Raw genomic sequence first — 19,171 nt, forward strand, 5'->3', positions numbered from 1 at the left:
TAAATTATAACATGTGGAGTCTAATGAGCAAACTGAACTAACAAGCAAAATAGAAATACATAGAGAGCAGGAGGATAGCTATTGGGGGTAGAGGTCAGGGGTAGAGGCCAGAAAAATGAAAAAGGACTCATGGACATGGAACACAATATGGTGATTGCTGCGGGGAACGGAGTCAAAGGGGGTTAGATGGTAATGGAAAAGTACAGTAAAACTTAGAGTCAATTACAAACCAAAAATACTCCTACTTAATGTCCCTGAAGAATAATATAAGTATCATTACTGCAAAGAAGAGCTGAACACAGGTAAATACACTGCCCTGCTGTTTTGAATATCAATAACCGTACCTGAAAAAGTTAGCTCATCTTTTGAAGTAGTATTCTCATGTGATTCTTTGAGTGCTGATACTTTATATTTTGAAAATCTCAAACTAATAGTGAATACCATAAAAATATTAAATGAGTCCCTTGCTGATTTTTATTTACAACAAAGAATTTAAGTCTTTTAAAAAACTAATACCCCCTGCCCCTTTTTGTGGGTAAAGAATATGTGGAGGGCTGTACTATGGCAGGTCATCAAGCAATTAAACTGTATATTAAAAAATACATATGAACACTTTGGTCAAAGGAGGGTCACACATATTCGAAACTAATAAGTAATTTAAACACGATATATTAAATGGCAGAGGCTCCAACATTGACCTAGCTTACAGGGAAATTCGCAACTGGATTTATTCAATTTCTCCATGGAGGGAATTGGGAAATGTTTCTTCCATGTCCTACAGTGGTACAGAATATCCAAGATGCCTATTCATATTTAGATGGGTTTAGTAGCTCAAACTGCTAGATGGCAAGTGTTCCAGAGACTGTGAATCAACAGGAATCCAGAAATGAATCATATTCTGGAGCTTCTGTCATTCTACATGCAAAATGACTCTTACTTCTCTACTCCTTCCTTTCATTATGCATCTCCCTCATACTGTCAGTTTCCTTCTCACCAAACTACATTCTTCTAGATAGAAGAAAACATGATGTTTAAATACTGTAACATTTAATTTATTTAATCAGTAAATATTATATTTAATTTAGAATTCCTTTTATCTTTGGATGGAGAAAAACTTACTCTCCAAATACATTTTAGAATCTCATTTTATCATTTAGGACAATGCTTTCTCTAAGTATTTGATTGTTTGTTATTACATATGAGAGAATCAAAGCAGATTAAAATTCCAATGAAATGTTGGAAGATATAAAGGGAAATACAGGAAACAAATAGGTTAATACTTCTAGATTTAACCTTGCCTACAAGGTAGTTTCAAGTCCTGGTTTCCCTTTGCAATAGGGTTTGAAGCTCTGAGTAATGTAAATAATATTTACATAAAGGGTAGGCAAGAGTTGAATCTAGTTTTCATTGTCCCTTTTATTTTTCCATTGAGTGAAATCTAGGTCATCAAGTAGTCCTATTATTAATAGGGCAGACACAGTTACTAATTCTCAAGCTAACATCTGTAAATTCCATTATGTTTTATGTTATCCAAGAAAATCTCAGTGATTTAAGATCCATGCTTAGACAAATAGCTAAAAGTCCTTCAATTTGAAAGATTCTTTTTAAGTACTAGATATAAAACTGTGGATTTTAATTTAACTATGACATACTCATGACTAAAATAAGTTTGAAACTTTTCTGCTTCTAATATTTTAAAAGGAAATCATTTATATCACTCATGAAAAACATAGCCTCTCCCAAATTTGACATATATAAAATCTCAGACTTGCTTACAAAATAAATTTCACATGTCCTATACTTCATTTTTTTTTTTTTCAGGAAAACATATCTTTACAGCTGGATCCTTTGGTAGTTTACAAATGGATTCTTAGCCTCAGTTGTGATATAATTTGATTAGTTTTATTAATGACATTATTTATATCCTTATACTCCATTATGCAATATATTGAGTTTCTAAAACATTGCCCTAAGAATCCATGTGATTTCACATGAGCATGAAAGTATAGGGGGGAATTAAGTACCATTTTCAAGGTTTATTGAAAAACACTTCAATTAAACTTTCACATTGTCTTTTTACTTTCTTAACTATGTAGCTTGTAAAAATGCTTACACATTGTAGTAGGTTATGCATATGTAAAAGAAGCACAAAGCATCACAATCTACCTCACTGTCTTTTTCATGCTTTGCTTTGCTTTCACAGGTCTTCTCATATCCACAGAGTCATCCTCTACCCTATCACAGGAAGGCACTTACCTTTCTCATAACACTTGTCATAATATCTTGCCATTTTAATCTACTTTGTTTTTCTTTTAACTGGTTGTCACCTTCTAACAAAAGGACTCCTTCATGACCAGAACCTGTCTCCCTGTGTCTCCCACAGCCATTATCTCATGAGTCATTTATAACTTCCATAAACTTTTTGAAAAGTCTAATTTATCTTTCTATAAATACTTATTTTTCTCCCAAATATCTTTCATTATCTCATATATATATGCATATATGTATCCTAAATAATATATTCTTTGTTTTGCTGATCAAAAGTGCAGCCCAAAAGTACATTTTTCCATTATGTACTTGTTGACAATGATAGTACATTTGATTGCACCAAGCTCTTTTTTGCTTCTTTTAGTCCAAAAAAGCCAATAATGTATTTAATGTTACAAATAATCAATTAATATAAGACAAAATAATATGCAAATAGGAATATATCATACTAAAATAATGTAAAGTAAAAAGTATTTCTTGAAAATACTTATTTTTACCTCATATGAAAGTCATCAGGATTAGGTGATCAAACTTCATATAATATCCCAAAGCATAGCTTTATTTTTTAAAAATTTATATTTATACCTATGCAAACTTAGATTTAGGTCATATATTATAAAATAAGCATGCATTAACCAAATTCTATATAGCAATTATGATGTTAAGTATGCCTGGGTACATTTCTTCTTAAGTAATTAAAATAGTCCTTATTAAATATAAAACATAAAAATCTCCCCTTTCTACATCTAATGTTTGATTTTTATTTTCATGAACCACAGGACAAATTACTGAAACCAGCACATAACAATATATTACAAATAGAGCCATCCGTTTATCAAGCTGGCTTCCTGTACTTCAGTATTAATGATTGCACAGCACTTAAAGTCAAAGTACATGACGATTTGGATTTTTTTTTTTACCTACATGTCATTAATAATCCCCATCATCAAGATAAACATCTATTACAATTAGAATTTTTTAAAAAATAGATAAAATAGAAACTCAAATAATCTTATATTTCACTTAGATATTCAGAATTTTAAAATGAAAATTCTTTCATTAGAAATTCATCTTTAGTTTGTATAACTTACTATGTTCCATCCAATTGCTATATTTTAATCTGAGCCTTACCATTTACTAGAGGTAGAATCTTTGGGAATTGTTTTAACCTTTCTAAGCCTTAGTCACTCTATTTGTATAATTATATGGTTGCTTGGAGAATTAAAAAATATGTATATAAAAAGTCTAACAAATTGTAAAAGCTTTATAAATATTTTTAGCATATGGACTTCATTTTAATGGCATGATGATTTCTCATATAATTCCCTGCTGAAAACATTGAAATAAATATCCTCCCAAGAACCCTTACTTTTTCCTCCTTTGGGGGCATCCAGAATTACATGAGATAAAGTCTTCTGCCCTTGGAGAAGTTCAAGCAACCCCTGAATGTCAAATGGCCGTTATCACACATCTATTACACTTAGTGCCTTTGAAGATATGACACTCTCACAAGCCCAAGGACTACAATTATTCTGATAAAGATTTTCACCTTAAAATTATTATGCTTTAATTTGTTTGAAAGCAGGAGGTCAAGTAATATTTAAATTACAGTCTATATTTCCTTCACACTCAGAGAGTTCAAAAATTTTTTTAAAGAACATTTTACTTAAATAGGTCTTCTTAGACTCTAAAAATAATAGAAAAATGCCATTTGGGTTACTTTTTACCCAATCACAACTTTATCATCTGACAACTCACCGAGGTCCTGTTGGAAGCAGTGGCTCAGGAAGAGGAATGGGCACTCAGGGCTCTTATTTTTCTAGTGAGCTTCTAGTTTTTTGAGTCATTCTTTTTTGTTCTGTGCATTTTAGCAGTAAAACCCTGGGAAAGATTGTTTGTATAAATGTCACTAAAGTGAAATTCAGTCTGTACAAATAATCATATGAGAACTTTGTAGCATTTTATTTCTAAAATTAAGGTTTTTACTCACTTATCAATATCAGAGAAAAGCATTTGGGTTTTTTTTTAAAGAAATACTGTTTTTTAAAATCAATTATAAATTCACAATCTCTACTAAGCTAAAAGTTATTGCGGTAAAGAGTTTAAAATATGAAGTTGTGCTTTACATTACGTCACAGTAAAGACATGTGGACTCTCAGTAGTTTGAAATCACATAGTTCCACTAGACCAAAAGACAAACTGTGGGACAAATAAACAGAATTGCACACAGTGTGTAGAAATAAGAGGAGTTGCATGGCCTAACCAAATAAAAGTCATTTTGTGCTCAAGAGGCAGGAGGCAGGGCACAGGGGATGCTAGTTAAATATTTTTTGCAGACTCACACATCTGCATACCAATCACAGTCAACAGCAATACCTAACACAAAGGGCAGGGAGATAGCCATGCTGCTTAGATTGCCAGAGGAAGTATAAAAGTACAAAAGAAGCTGAAACCTGCCTATAACGTCCATATGTATACCATAAAGCAGCAGGAGTTCAAATACCGTCAGCAAAATTTTGAGCCATGGGCCTATTTCCAAATATAAGACATAGTAAAATATTTTTAAATGAGTTGACATAGTAGGAGAACCTTGCTCAACCCTCTTATTTTAAATCTGTTGAGTTCATTTCCAGCACTTGGCTATTGTAAATTGTGCTGCTATGAACATTGGGGTGCATAGGCTCTTTTGGATAGGGGTTTCAGAGTTCTTAGGGTATAATCCTAGCAGTGGAATTGCTGGGTCAAAGACAGTTCCATTTTTAGTTTTCTGAGGAAATTCCATACTGTTTTCCAAAGTCTGCATTCCCACCAACAGTGCACTAGCGTTCCCTTTTCTCCACATCCTCTCCAACACTTGTTTGTTGCTTTGTTTATGATGGCCATTCTCACCAGTGTGAAGTGGTTTCACATCCCCATTTTCATTGTGGTTTTAATTTGCATCTCTCTGATGGCTAGTGATGCTGAGCATCTTTTCATATGTCTCTGGACCCTCTGTACGTCTTCCTTGGAGCTTTAATTGGAACCTAATCAACAAGACAAACAAGCAAGCAAAATATAACCGAAGACATTGAAATTAGGAACAAATGGATAGTAATCAGAGTGGAGATGGGAGGGGATAATGGGGGGAAAAGGGTGAAGGATTTACAGGAACAACTATAAAGGACACATGGACAAAAACAAGGGTAGGGAGGATACAGGGGAGGGAGGGAGGGATGGCTGGGGTGGTGGGGAGGGGTGAGGGGAAGTGGCAGAAAACTAAACAATAAAATTCAAAAGTAATTAAATAAATAAATATGTTGAGTTCATATGACAGGGAGTATATATTACTTCATACCTGATCTTTGACTTTATTTCTGAGATCTCTCTTGCTAGCTTAGTTTTAGACACATCTTCCAGAAAAATCTCATAATTGTTGAGTGTTTACAGGGAGGTAGAGCAAGTGGCAAAGATGTAAACACAAACATCAGTGTACCAGCTCTTGTGGAGCTAAGTGATAGAGAAACACAACTATTACAAAATAAACATACATATTCTGTATACTCATTTCAGAAATGTTTGTAAAATGTATAGTTAAATTTTAAATCAAACTTATAAATATATTTATTTAATTGATCTCACTGCTGACTATGTTTTCATATTTAATTGTTCCCGTCTGGGGATCCTTCACTGGTAGGCTCCTCCCTTCCTCGCTCCCACCTTTCCCCTTTTCTTTCTTACAAATTAGTTCAAACTCAGTACATATACATCTACTTAATTTCTTTTATCTTATCCCATTTATGAATCTAAAATAAGTGACTTCATTTCCCTAAAAATAAATAAATATTTATGAGATTTTTACTATTTCTGGTAATGTCCCAAAGACCAGGTCTAGCTAGAAAAAGTCCAGCCATTGTTAACATAACAAGAACAGTTTACACAACATCTATGTAACCTGGCAGCCAAGGAGAGTGGACTGGAATGTGCATGTGTGAACAATGACGACTTCACTGTACTCGTCAGTGGGGGTAGTAGACAGCGTTGAGTGAGCATGTATACTGTGTGACTGTCACATTCACAATGGCTGAGCCAGTAGAGCAATGAATCTGCATCAAATTTTGTGTTAAGCTTGAACATTCTGCCACAGAAACTATTTCAATGATTCAGAAGATCACAGCTATGGGCAACGGGTGATTGGCAGCTTCATCAGGACAACATGCCTGCTCATGTTTCATACCTCATGCAGAGTTCTTTGGTGAACATCAAATCACCCAGGTGACTCAGCCCCACTACACCATAGATTTGACACGCTGAGACTTCTGGTTAAAATGACCTTTGAAAGGGAAGAGATTTCATACCACCATTGAGATTCAGGAAAATATGAAGGGACAGCTGATGGTGATGTGGAGCACTGTGTGTGCCTACTTTGTAGGGCACTGAGGCATCATTGTCCTATGAACAATATTTCTTGTATCTTGTATCTTCTTCAGTAAATGTCTTTATTTTTCATATTACATGGCTGGATATGTTCTGGACAGAACTTGTATGTTGTATGTGTGAATTCTAGTACATTGTATTAGAATCTTCGCAGGAAAAATTTCTAGAAATAAAATTGCTGGTTCAAAAGTACACTGATTTTTGTCCTGGCTGGTGTGGCTTAGTGGAGTGAGCACTGACCTGTGAACCAAAGGGTCACCAGTTCAATTCCCAGTCAGGGCACATGCTTGGGTTATAGGCCAGGTCCCCATTTTGAGGTACTGAGACACAACCACACATTGATGTTCTCCTCTTCTCTTTCTCCCTCACTTCCCCTCTCTAAAAACAAATAAAGTCTTTAAAAAAAATTTTTTTTAAGTACACTGATTTTAAATTTGGTTACTCTGTTAACATGCCTCACTCTGAAAAAATGGTATGCGATTTACACACTATTATTATGAAACTGTAGCCATTTCTTCATTAATCCCTTTATTCATTTGTTCAACAAATAGTTATTGCATACTGATGATATGCCAGACACAACTGTAGCTAATGGGGCATTGCAGTGAACCAGCCAGGAAAAACTGCTTCCATACGAGAGCTTATATTCTAACAAATAATTAGTGAAGCTTGTCCCACAATACTTGATTTTATGACAGCCTTCTGGCCTGAAGAAAAAAAATAGATTGGATTTTGAGAAAAAAGTCCTCTGAGCTTTGCCATCATGTTCAAATAGATAGTATGTCCTGGTGAGAACTGAAAATACACAAGATTTATTTATGAGTAAGGAGTCTACTTAATTACTGGAAGTCATTATAATTATCTCTCACATCTTATTTTTGCATAACATCAAGAGGTCAGTGAGAAAATTATACTCTGCTTTACAGCCACAATTTGGCATTGTAGCAGCAGAATGCAATTGTAGATTATTTTGCCCTTAAAAATTCTCTAATGATAATTCCATTTTGTCCTTTCTCTTCACATTACACAGTATAATTTTACATTGTTATTTTAATCATTATTTCTGTGTTTCATAATAATTCACATTCTATAAAATCCTACACAGATAAATTTGAGGAATTAGTTTCAAAATTTTTATACTACCTTATGAATTAGCAATGCATATACATGGTTATAATACATGTTACATAAAAGATATATAGATTAAATTAAATGTTCTTTCCACCCAGACCCATACCCATCCTGGTTGCTGCCCTCACTCTATTTCTTATGCATACTTCAAAAAATATTCTAAGCATATGACACCTAAATATAAGGTACATAAATTAATTTATCAGTCTAGCCAACAAACTTTTGAGTATGAAAGTGTATGCAAATGTTAATTTGCCAGGACAATATGTGAAAATCAGAAATAATATATGTGGGCAATCTGAAATAAGTGGTCACCTTAACTGTACATCATATATATTTTGGTAAAAGTATACTTTAATTTGATTTATATGGCATTATAGTGTACCCTCTTCTTCATGTTCTTTTTTTCACAAAATGATATATTTTGGGTACATTTCTAGATGATGATCCATAAAATTACTAATTATCATGTACACATGGACACATCATTGTCTCCCCTGTTGATATTTAGATTATTTCCATATTTTACTATACAAACAATAGTGTATTGAACATCCTTATAAATAGGTCATTTTGCTTCCATGAAAGTATATCTGTATGATAAATTGTTGGGTTAAAAACTGTGTGTGTGTGTGTGTTGTTGTTTAACTTTTATGGACATTGCCAAAGTTTCATCTCACAAAGTTCTGACAGCCATGTATGAATTTGCTTGTCTCCTCTAATGCTTGCCAGTGCAGTGGATTATCACAATTTGTTATATGTGTTAGATTTGTTAATGTTGGAAAATGTATCTTATTTTTATGCAACCTTCATTTAAGAACTATTTTAAAATCCTTTTGCTCATTTTTAAATGAAATTGTTGACCTTTACCTTATTGATTTTTAGATGCTAAGATATTAGACATTTTGCATTAATATGAATTCTCATCCATTCAGACATGTGGATAGAATGATTGATACCCACATTTCAAATGCACCTTCATTTTGGCAATCTTGATTTTCCATCAAAAGAAATTTTAGTGCCCTAAAAGATTTTGTTTCTGAAGTCATCTGAGGACTCATGTAGGCATTGGAGACAAAATACAAGATGATGTTTTATGATGAATGACTAAACATCTTCATGTCTTTCATCCATTCACATATCAATTATTTATTTAGCAGTAACTTTGTAGTAGACTGTACCAGGTGCTGTAAGTAAAATTTTGAGATGACCCTCAGCTGTTTTCTAGTGAGCTGTTAGTAGGTTATGCTTTGGAACACACAACGTCAAAACCTTAACAGCTTGAAACAACAGAACGTATTTCTTGATCGTGTTACATTACAGCAGTAGCAGATGCACTTCCATTGTATCTCCACCCTGGTAGGCTTCAAAGGGTCTTTCTCATTCCTGCAACCAGGCAACAACCTGTATTTGGAGTATGCTGTTCTCATGGTAGAAGGGAGAAGTGTTGAACAATATTGTCATTCTTAAAGTATTTTTCTCAGTTTGGTATACTGATTAGTTCTGCACATATTTTACTGGCCAGAGCAAGTTACACTGTAAAACCAGAAGTCAATGGGGTGAGGGAACATGCACCTCCCATAGAGAGGTATTATACATCACATGGCAATGCACGGAGTTATAGAATTCTCTTACAAATCACAGCAAACATTGAGAAGAATATTGTAATCTAACATAGACAATGCTTTTGGCCATAAATGTTCACTTTCTACTATAATATAGTAAAACACCCTCATCTGCTTCCTTAGGAGATGCCCAAAAGTCCTATCAAATTGTGGTATGAGGCTCAATGTCCAAGAGCTTGATACAGATTTCACTTGTTCCAGATGTGAACCTCTTCATTAATGCTTAAAAATAATTTTTATAGTGGTAGAAATGTATAACATTAAATCTCAACAAACTTAAGTGTAGAGTACAATATTGTTAAGTATAAGAACAGTATAAAACCATGTTGTACAAGGGATCTCTAGAAAATTTTTATCTCGCATGACTGAAACTTTGTCACCATTAAGCAGCAACTCTCCATTTTCCCATCCCTCCAGTCCCTGGAAAACACCAATCTTCTTCTTTCAATGAGTTCAACTACTTTAGATACCTCATTTAAGAGCAATCATAAGTATTTGTCCTGTGACAGGCTTATTTCACTTAGCAAAAATGTTCTCAAGTTTCATCCATGTTTTAGCATGCAGAATTTCCTTCTTTTTATGGCTGAGTAATATTTCACTGTATGTATACAATACATTTTCCTTTTATTTATTTATTTTTAGGGAGGGAAAAGGAGGGAGAAAGGGAGAGGAACATCAATGTGTAGTTGCCTCTCAAGTGCCCCCTACTGGGGACCTGACCTACAACCCAGGCGTGTGCCCTCACTGGGAATTGCACTAGTGACCCTCTGGTTCACAGGCTGGTGCTCATTCCACTGAGCCACACCAGCCAGGGCACAACACATTTTCTTTATTCATCCACCCATTAATGATTATTAGGTTGTTTTCAACTCTAGACTACTACTAAACATGAGAATGTAAATATCTCTTCAAGATCTTGATTTCAATTATCTTGAAGAAAATACCTAGAAATTGATGGCTGAAGCATATTTTTAATTTTTAATTGTTGTTACCATTTTGAGAAACCTCTATATATTCTTCAGTTTCAATTTATTATTTTTATTTTTTTCAATTATAGTTTACATTCAGTGTTACCTTGTATTAGTTTCAGGTGTACACCATAGTAATTAGACAGTCATGTACTTTACAAAGTGCTCACCCTGGTATTTCCAGAACCCACGTGGCACCATATGTAGTTACTACAATATTTTTACTGTATTTCCTATACTGTACTTTATATCCCCATGGCTATTTTCTAATTACCAATCTGTGCTTCTTTATCTCATCAACTTTTCCACCTAGACCTCCAACACACCTCCTGTCTGGCAACCATCAGTCTGTTCTCTGTATCTATGAGTCTGTTTCAGTTGTGTTTGTTCATCTATATTGTTCTTTAGAACCCACATGTAAGTGAAATCATACGGTATTTGTCTTTCTCTGAGTGCCTTACTTCACTTGGCATAATACCCTCTAGGTCTGTCCATGTCATTGTAAATGGTAAAATTTCATTCTTTTTTTTTTTATGGCTGAGTAATATGAGTAGTATTCCACTGCATACATGTACCACTGATCTTTTATCCATTTGTCTATTGATTGGCACTTGGATTCCTTCCATATCTTCACTACTTTAAACAACACTACAATGAACATAGAGGTACATGTATTTTTTCAAATTATTGTTTTGGGTTTCTTTGGATATATAACCAGAAGTGGAATAACTGGATTATAAGGCAGAGCAATTTTTAATTTTTGGAGGAAACTCTGCACTTTTTTCCTCAGTGACTGAACCAATCTCATTCCCACCAAGAGTGCATAAGGTTTTCCTTTTCTCCACACCCCCACCAACACTTGTTTCTTAATTTACTGGTGATAGACATTCTGACAGGTATATGGTGGTATCTCATTGTGGTTTTAATTTGCATTTCTCTGATGATGAGTGACATTGAGCATCTTTTGATATGTCTATTGGCCATCTGTATATCCTCTTTGGAGAGTGTCTATTCAGGGTCTTTGTCAATTTTTAATTGAATCATTTTGGGGATTTTTGATGTTGAGTTGTGGGAGTTCTTTATAAATTTTGGATATCAACCCTTTATTGGTTGTATTATTGGTGAATATCTTCTCCAACTCAGTGGATTGTCTTTTTGTTTAATTTATGGTTTCATTTGCTGCGCAAAAAACTTTTTTAGTTTGTCGTAGTCACATTTGTTTATTTTCTGTTTGTTTTTCTTGCCCAAGGAAATATATCTGAAAAAACATTGCTAAGAGAAATGTTCAAGATTTTATTGCCTATGTTTTCTTCCAGGATTTTTATGGTTTCAAGCCTTACATTTAAGCCTTTAATCCATTTTTAATTTATTCTTGTATATGTTGTAAGAAGGTGGTCTGCTTTCATTTCTTTGCATATATCTGTCCAATCTTGCCAACATTATCAACTAGACTCTTTTTACTCTATTGTATATTCTTGCCTCCTTTGTCAAATATTAATTGACTATATATGCATGGGTTTTTTCTGGGCTCTCTATTTTGTTCCATTGGTCTATACATCTGCTTTTATGGCAGTACCATGCTATTTTGATAACCTTGTATTCAATTAAGGTATTAGCATGTTATCTCTAACTTTGTTCTTCTTTCTCAAGATTGCTATGGCTATTAAGGGTATTTTGTGCTTCCATATAAATTTTTGGATTATTATTTTAGTTCTGTGAAATATGCCATTGATATTTTGATAGGAATTTTATTGAATCTATAATTCTTTGGGTACGATGGACATTTTAATGGTGTTAATTCTTCCTATAACTGAGCAAAGGATATACTTTTATTTGTATCTTCTTCAATTTCTTTAGTGTCTTATTTTTCTTTTTTTTAAATTTTTTATTGTTATTCAATTACAGTTGTGTGCCTTTTCTCCCCATCCCTCCACCCCACCTCAGCCAAACCCACCTCCCTCCCCCACTTCCACCCTCGCCCTTGATTTTGTCCATGTGTCCTTTAAAGTAGTTCCTGTAATCCCCTGTCCTCACTGTCCCCTCCCCACTCCCCCCTGTCCATTGTTAGATTGTTCTTAACTTCAATGTCTCTGGTTATATTTTGTTTCCTTTTTTTTTCTATTTATTATGTTCCAGTTAAAGGTGAGATCATATGGTATTTGTCCCTCACCGTCTGGCTTATTTCACTTAACATAATGCTCTCCAGTTCCATCCATGCTGTTGCAAAGGGTATAAGCTCCTTCTTTCTCTCTGCTGTGTAGAATTCCATTGTGTAAATATACCATAGTTTTTGGATCCACTCATTTGCTGATGGGCACTTAGGTTGCTTCCAGTACTTGGCTATTGTAAATTGTGCTTTAGTGTCTTATTTTTCAAGTATAAGTCTTTTATCTCTTGGTTACATTTATTCCTAGGTATTTTTTGATGCAATTTTAAATTGGATTGTTTTCTTAGTTTCCCTTTCTGATAGTTCATTTTTGGTGTATTAAAATGCAACCAATTTTGCCTGGGCCATAGTGGCTCAGTTGGTGGAGGCATTGCCTCATAGACCGAAAAGTCGTGGCTTCAATTCCTGGTCTGGGCACATACGTAGGTGGCAGGTTCAATCCCCAGTTGGGGTGTGTATAAGAAGGCAACCAATACATATTTCTCTCTCACATCATTGTTTCTCTCTCTGTCTCCCTTCCTCTCTCTCTAAAGTTGTGAAGAAAAATGTCCTTGGGTGAGGATAAAACAAAAATTTTAAATGCAACCAACTTCTGAATAGTTATTTTCTGTCCTAGAACTTTACTGAATTTATGTATCACTGTAGTAGTTTTTTTGGTGGAATCTTTAATGTTCTCTATATACAGTAGAATGTCATCTACAAAGAATGACAGTTGTACTTCTTCCTTTCCATATGGATGCCTTTTATTTCTTCTCGTCTGTTTGCTGTGGCTAGGACTTCCAGTCCTATGTTGAATAAGAGTGGTGAATGTGGATCCTGTCTTTCTGCTGATCTTAAGAGAAATGCTTGTAGTTTCCCCACTGAGCATGATGTTAGCTGATGGCCTTTATTATGTTGAGATATGTTTCCTCTGTTCCCATTTTGCTGAGAGTTTTTACCATAAATTAGTGCTGAATTTTGTCAAATGCTTTTTCTGCATCTATTGAAATGATCATATTTGTATCCTTAATTTTGTTCATGTAGTATGTTGGGGTGTGAATCTTCTTGATACAGAGATCTCACTTTGAAAAGTCAGGTCATCTGCACACACATGCCTCCAACACATACACACTCCACAACATGGAATAGGGACCTATTAATCATAAAACCAATCCTCCTTCAAATAGAAAAAAAAGACAAAAAAAATAAAGTTACTGTTCCATAGGAATGCTGATGCCAAATTTGGAAGGTAGGTAATATTATTCTACTCCCTGACAATATCTCCAAAGGTTTTTTTTTTTTCTCCCTTCTTCTTAGTGTGCCCACTGAGAGACCCATTCTTCTCCACTATTCTCTTGAGCTGCATCTGAAGAAAGCGGTGAAGAGTATTCTCACTTCAGTTTGCCACCAGCATGTACACTATTAGGGACTCAAATACAGTTTTAAATTTTGCAGTCTTTCTTGTTTGACATAAAGTGTTGTAGATTTTTAATGACTTGATTTTTTTCTATTTATTTCCAGTCCATGTGCTAATAATCAAACCAACAATTCTTTTTAAGCTAGGAATCTCTCTCTCTCTTTCTCTCTCTTACATATTTGCATTTGTGAAGCCATACAGTCTATCAAAGTTAAAGCACTAACTATCCTTCTAATTCCCAAACAGTAGGCAATCTCTTCTTTGAAGAGGTAATGGGGTAATAATCATAGGGTGGTTGAAATTAGAATTTGTCAGTGTTAGTTTTTTCCAAATAATACATAATCCTTACCTCCCTCGCCATGCATCCAATCATAACCAGAGACTCAGAGTTGGCCTTCGGAAACCACCCTGAATTCCAAGTATATGAGTGCCACGGTGGCAAGGAGAAGCAGAAACTAGAAACAGCAACTCAAAACGGGAACTCACAAACTGAGATTCGGTGGTTCTGAGAAGAGGTCTCAGGAACTATTGTTTAGGAATTCATCATTTTAAAAAGTTTTAACTATTGATATGTTTGGTTTTTGTATATTCTAGTAGTTAGAGATGAGTATTATGTTAGATGAGCTTGTAAAATCAATTCTTAGTCATGTAGGCACCACTTGTTAATGGACTTCTCCAAAATGGGAAAATCAGACATAAATCCATAGCTAAGGATTTTTCTCCTGTAAGTTCTGGCTAGCAAAAGAAGAATTTTTAAGGGGATGTCATATATCAGTATCCATCATATTAAACAATTGAGAAAGTTTTCTTATACTATAAACAAGATGAAATTCTTAGGTAGTTTTGATGGCATTTATTTTCCTCATCACTACTAAAATCACTATACATTTTTTGTCTCTTTCCTCCATCAATATTTATTGAGTGGTTTATTCTTTGTCAAGGACTGGTATTCACTTGAGATGACGAATGTAAAATGCAAAACTCCTTACCCATTCTGGAGTAAAAAAAGAATGACTAAATAAGCAGGACCCAAATAACAGGGTGCACATTAATTAGGAACAATCTGAGGCCTGAAAGGCAAAAAGATGCTCCTGGGGAATATGGGAATAATTAGCAGAGAAGGTGCCTAACAGAGTCTCCAAGAAGAAAGAGCGAGCAGGTAGGTGCTGTGAGTGGAGATGGCAGCAATGCAAGCACAGTGAGCATATGATAAGGATGCTGCAAGTACATTGGCGCTCCCGCAGCTTAATTTTCTAAAAGGGAGGCCTGACTTCCAGACCGGAGAGCCTTGTAAAATTATACGTGCATATGTATATACACAATGTTTTGTTTGTTTAAGTGTGGTATGATCAGATGAAGGACTGAAAGCAATAAACCTGACAGGACTGGAAAAGGCATTGGCGTGACTGGTGCTGGCCGCAGGGAGACCGGGCTATTTGGCAAACAAAGGACTGAAATATGACTGTGGCCACTTTCTTTTAAACATTATTTTGACATATTTTAAGCATTTTAATAAAATAATTATTTCTCCTGATTTCACTAAGAATGTTAATATAAATTTCTGTTTCTACCATGTTTCCAAATTAACAAAACTAGAGTTTTAATGTTGTTTTTGCTTGAATTATGCCACTGGCAAATGTACAGGATGGGGCTAGAGTTGGTTTACAGTTTGAGTAGAGCAAACACAAGGATTTATTCTTCTATTATTATTTATAAATTCTTGTATTATTTTTCATACAAACAACTGTAAACCTAAACCCCCCCATCCTGTATAACTATGTTAATAGAGTATAATTGATAGATACAAAGGCACAGCTCCTTTAATTAATTCATATGAAGAGAATAACAAATATGTGAAATACTTCATGTAATGTATTAAAGCCCAACAAGCCAATCGTTACAACTTTTAATTCAGATGGCCATTTGTATTTAAGAAGGACACACAATAAGATGGAGGAAAATTTATTAAAAATATCCACTGAAGCAGGGACCTAATCCAATGATTTTACTATCCTAATAAATGTAACCTCACATAAGAGGTCCCACTATATGCTGTTCTAGACAGAAATTTTGACTGAGCCAAATTAATTTGCAATAAATCTGCCAGAATCCACTCAAAGTATTCTCCTAATTAATCAGAATAGGAATAAATGAATTGAAAAATGTTATTATCTCATGAAAGAAATCTTATTAATTTCTAGGGTTACTTAACTAATTTGTCTGTCTTTACCCTGGCATACCCATCAGTCTTTGATTTTCAAGTCAGTTAAAAATGTTCTGATGACCTGAGGTGAAGAGATTGTAAAACACTTTCTAGAAACACCAAATAAATGTGATTCTTAGCCAGCTTGTATTTATTTGTTCAAGCACACTTGATGTTGTAATGTAATGCATCTCTCTATTAATACACTAAAAATAGTTACCTCCATAGTTCTTTAATCTTTAAATGACTTTTGTCCTTTCAGAAAACTTTCATTTACTTTTTACTGCTTGGCTCTTCCTTGTAATAATTCCTTTTAATCTTGTCTTCAACAATTTCCAGTGGATGTTTCCAGAACACTTTCATCAATATTTTAAATGTCCTTTACATATAGCAATTAAACCTCATTAAGGCCTGACAATCTAAATCTTTACAGCAACAATGAGCATTTCATGAAACAAAGACAACCTTCCATTTGAAGATATACAAACTGGCGTTATTTCTTTTCTAGGCAGAGGAAGTACATTCTGCCCTTTTGTGAGAATTTGACCTTAATAATTATGACTTCATTGCTTTATTCTGTGCTTTTCAGAGCTTAGACATCATGTTTTATTCCCTAAACCTCTGAAGGAAAAACATCTTTTAAAACCCCATGAGTTTTCCAAAGTGTAGAGCATGGAAAAGGTGGAAGAGATATGAGTACACGGGAGAAGCATGCAGACACAGCCTCAGCTACGTGATCAAGGCTAATATCTTAGGCTAGCTAAATTATTTTGATTGTGCCTATCCTTGAGAATATATGATGAGAGTGGCACTTCACCCTTATATTCTTCTCCCTAAAATGTTATCACCCCAGTCTAAGCATGGACAGAAAACAAACAAATAAAAAACAGAAAACATCAGACTAACTCAAACTGAGGGGCATTCTACAAAAGAAAACCTGACCAGTACCCCTTAAATGTGTCAACATCATCGTAAACAAGGGAGGTTTGAGCAACTGTCACTGAACAGAGGATGCTAAATAAACATAATGATTCCTGGAACAGAAAAAAGGTCATTAGGGAGAGAGTAGGGAGAAAGTAACATGTGGAGTTTAGTTAAAGGCAATTGTTACCAGAGAAAGTTCAATTGCTAAAAACATTGCTTAAAAAATTTTGATAAGTAAAAGAGAATAACTAAAAAGTTCATACACTATTAAAGATTGCATCTCACATGAAGTAAAGATGTAGTAAATAAAATGGCAAAGTTTAGTGTTGCTCAGTGAATGTTTCTGATTCCCAACCTTTCCAGCACAGTACACGCTCCCTTGAAGCTTACCCTTTCAGGAAGCCAACTGAGGAGTCCTGGACAAGACATTTTATGTGTAGATGATTTGTAACACTTCTTGGTCAAATGTTTAATTGGTGTACAAATTGCCAGAGCCTAATTTTTTCCTGACAAAGGACCAACAATATGCCAAATTGTGATTCTGAAGTTACAATGAAGAGAGTTGTTCTGATGGTTATTATGTGTTTTTGCATGATAAAAAAATGAGAATTTAAAAAAAAACACAAACCAAATTTGTGTCATAGTCACTGAGGATTTAGAGTTGTTGGTTACCAGATCATAACTTATGCTTAGAGTGACAATGCATTTTTTTTCATATGAGGAAATACTATACAATTCTAGTCCCACAGACTTGGCTATTTTTTACAAAGATTTTATTTATTTATTTTTAGAGAGAGGGGAAGGGAGAAAGACAGAGAGGTAGAGAAACATCAATGTGTGGTTGCCTCTCACACACCCCCTACTGGGCTCCTCGCCCACAACCCAGGCATGTGCCCTGACTGGGAAATGAACCAGCAACCCTTTGGTTTTGCAGGCTACAGCAGCCAGGGCAGACTGCTATTTTAACTAGAGTCATCGAACAAACTTAATGATTTTTCCTTCACAATCGATTATAAGGGGGGGAGGGGGAGCATTCATTTTAAGCTTTAAAAAGTAAAGTATACATTTAGTTTTCAAACATTAGAGATAATATTCCAGCTATGATATTATCAGAACCTATGCTAAAGACCAACATTGATCTAATACCAATATTTCTTCAAATAATAGCATTTAAAATACTTTAACAGCTAGGACTAACGTATATTTAAGATTAAGTATCAAGATTAACATTTTCTTCAAAGAAATATTTAGTAAATTATTCTCTTCTACCAAAATCTCTCTTGCCTTATCTTTATCCATTGTGGGGTCCAGACGAGTAACTCTAAGATGTGCTTCTATGGTATGAGGATTGTTTGGGTTTTTTTTTTTTTTTAACAATTTTTTATTGTTGTTCAAGTACAGTTTTCTACCTTCCCCACCCCACCCCTCCCCACCACCCCAGCCCACCCCACCTCCCTCCAGATTGTGTTGAGCTAAAGATAGCTTTAGCTACAGGTACAGGAGAAACTTTTGCACCCCACTCTTAACTGCCAGAAAAATTTGAATTAGAGGCCTTGTGCATAAGAAGTTATTAGTGACCTTTTTGACCTACTTACATGGCAGGGAAAACTTTTATTTATTAACCCTCTGGTCTTCTTATCATCCTGCAATGACTCTATGAAGCCCTCACAGCACATTACTTTATCCCTAGATCAGAATGTCTTATATACCTCAATTCCTCTTTCTACATATGAATCTCTCCTGCATGTGGGGTCTTTAACTCTCATGTATGTGGGGTTCCCATACATATGTATGTATTAAATTTGGTTATTTGCTCTTGCTAGGCTGTTTCAAGTTTATTGCATTAGATTAGCTGGAAGAACATTGAGGATAGAAGAAATTTTGTTATTTCCCCATACCATCCATACTATTTACATCTTATAAGATTCTTTTATTTATTTATTTTATCATTGTGTTATTAAAGTTGTCCCAATTTTCCCCACTATTCACTCCCCTGCCCTGCCCAACCCCTACCCTTTAAAAAGGAGGACACCTATCATCTCATCTTCCTTATTCACAGATAGAAACAAGAGTTCA

This window comes from Desmodus rotundus, chromosome 1 (assembly GCF_022682495.2).
Source record: "Desmodus rotundus isolate HL8 chromosome 1, HLdesRot8A.1, whole genome shotgun sequence".
NCBI lineage: Eukaryota > Metazoa > Chordata > Mammalia > Chiroptera > Phyllostomidae > Desmodus > Desmodus rotundus.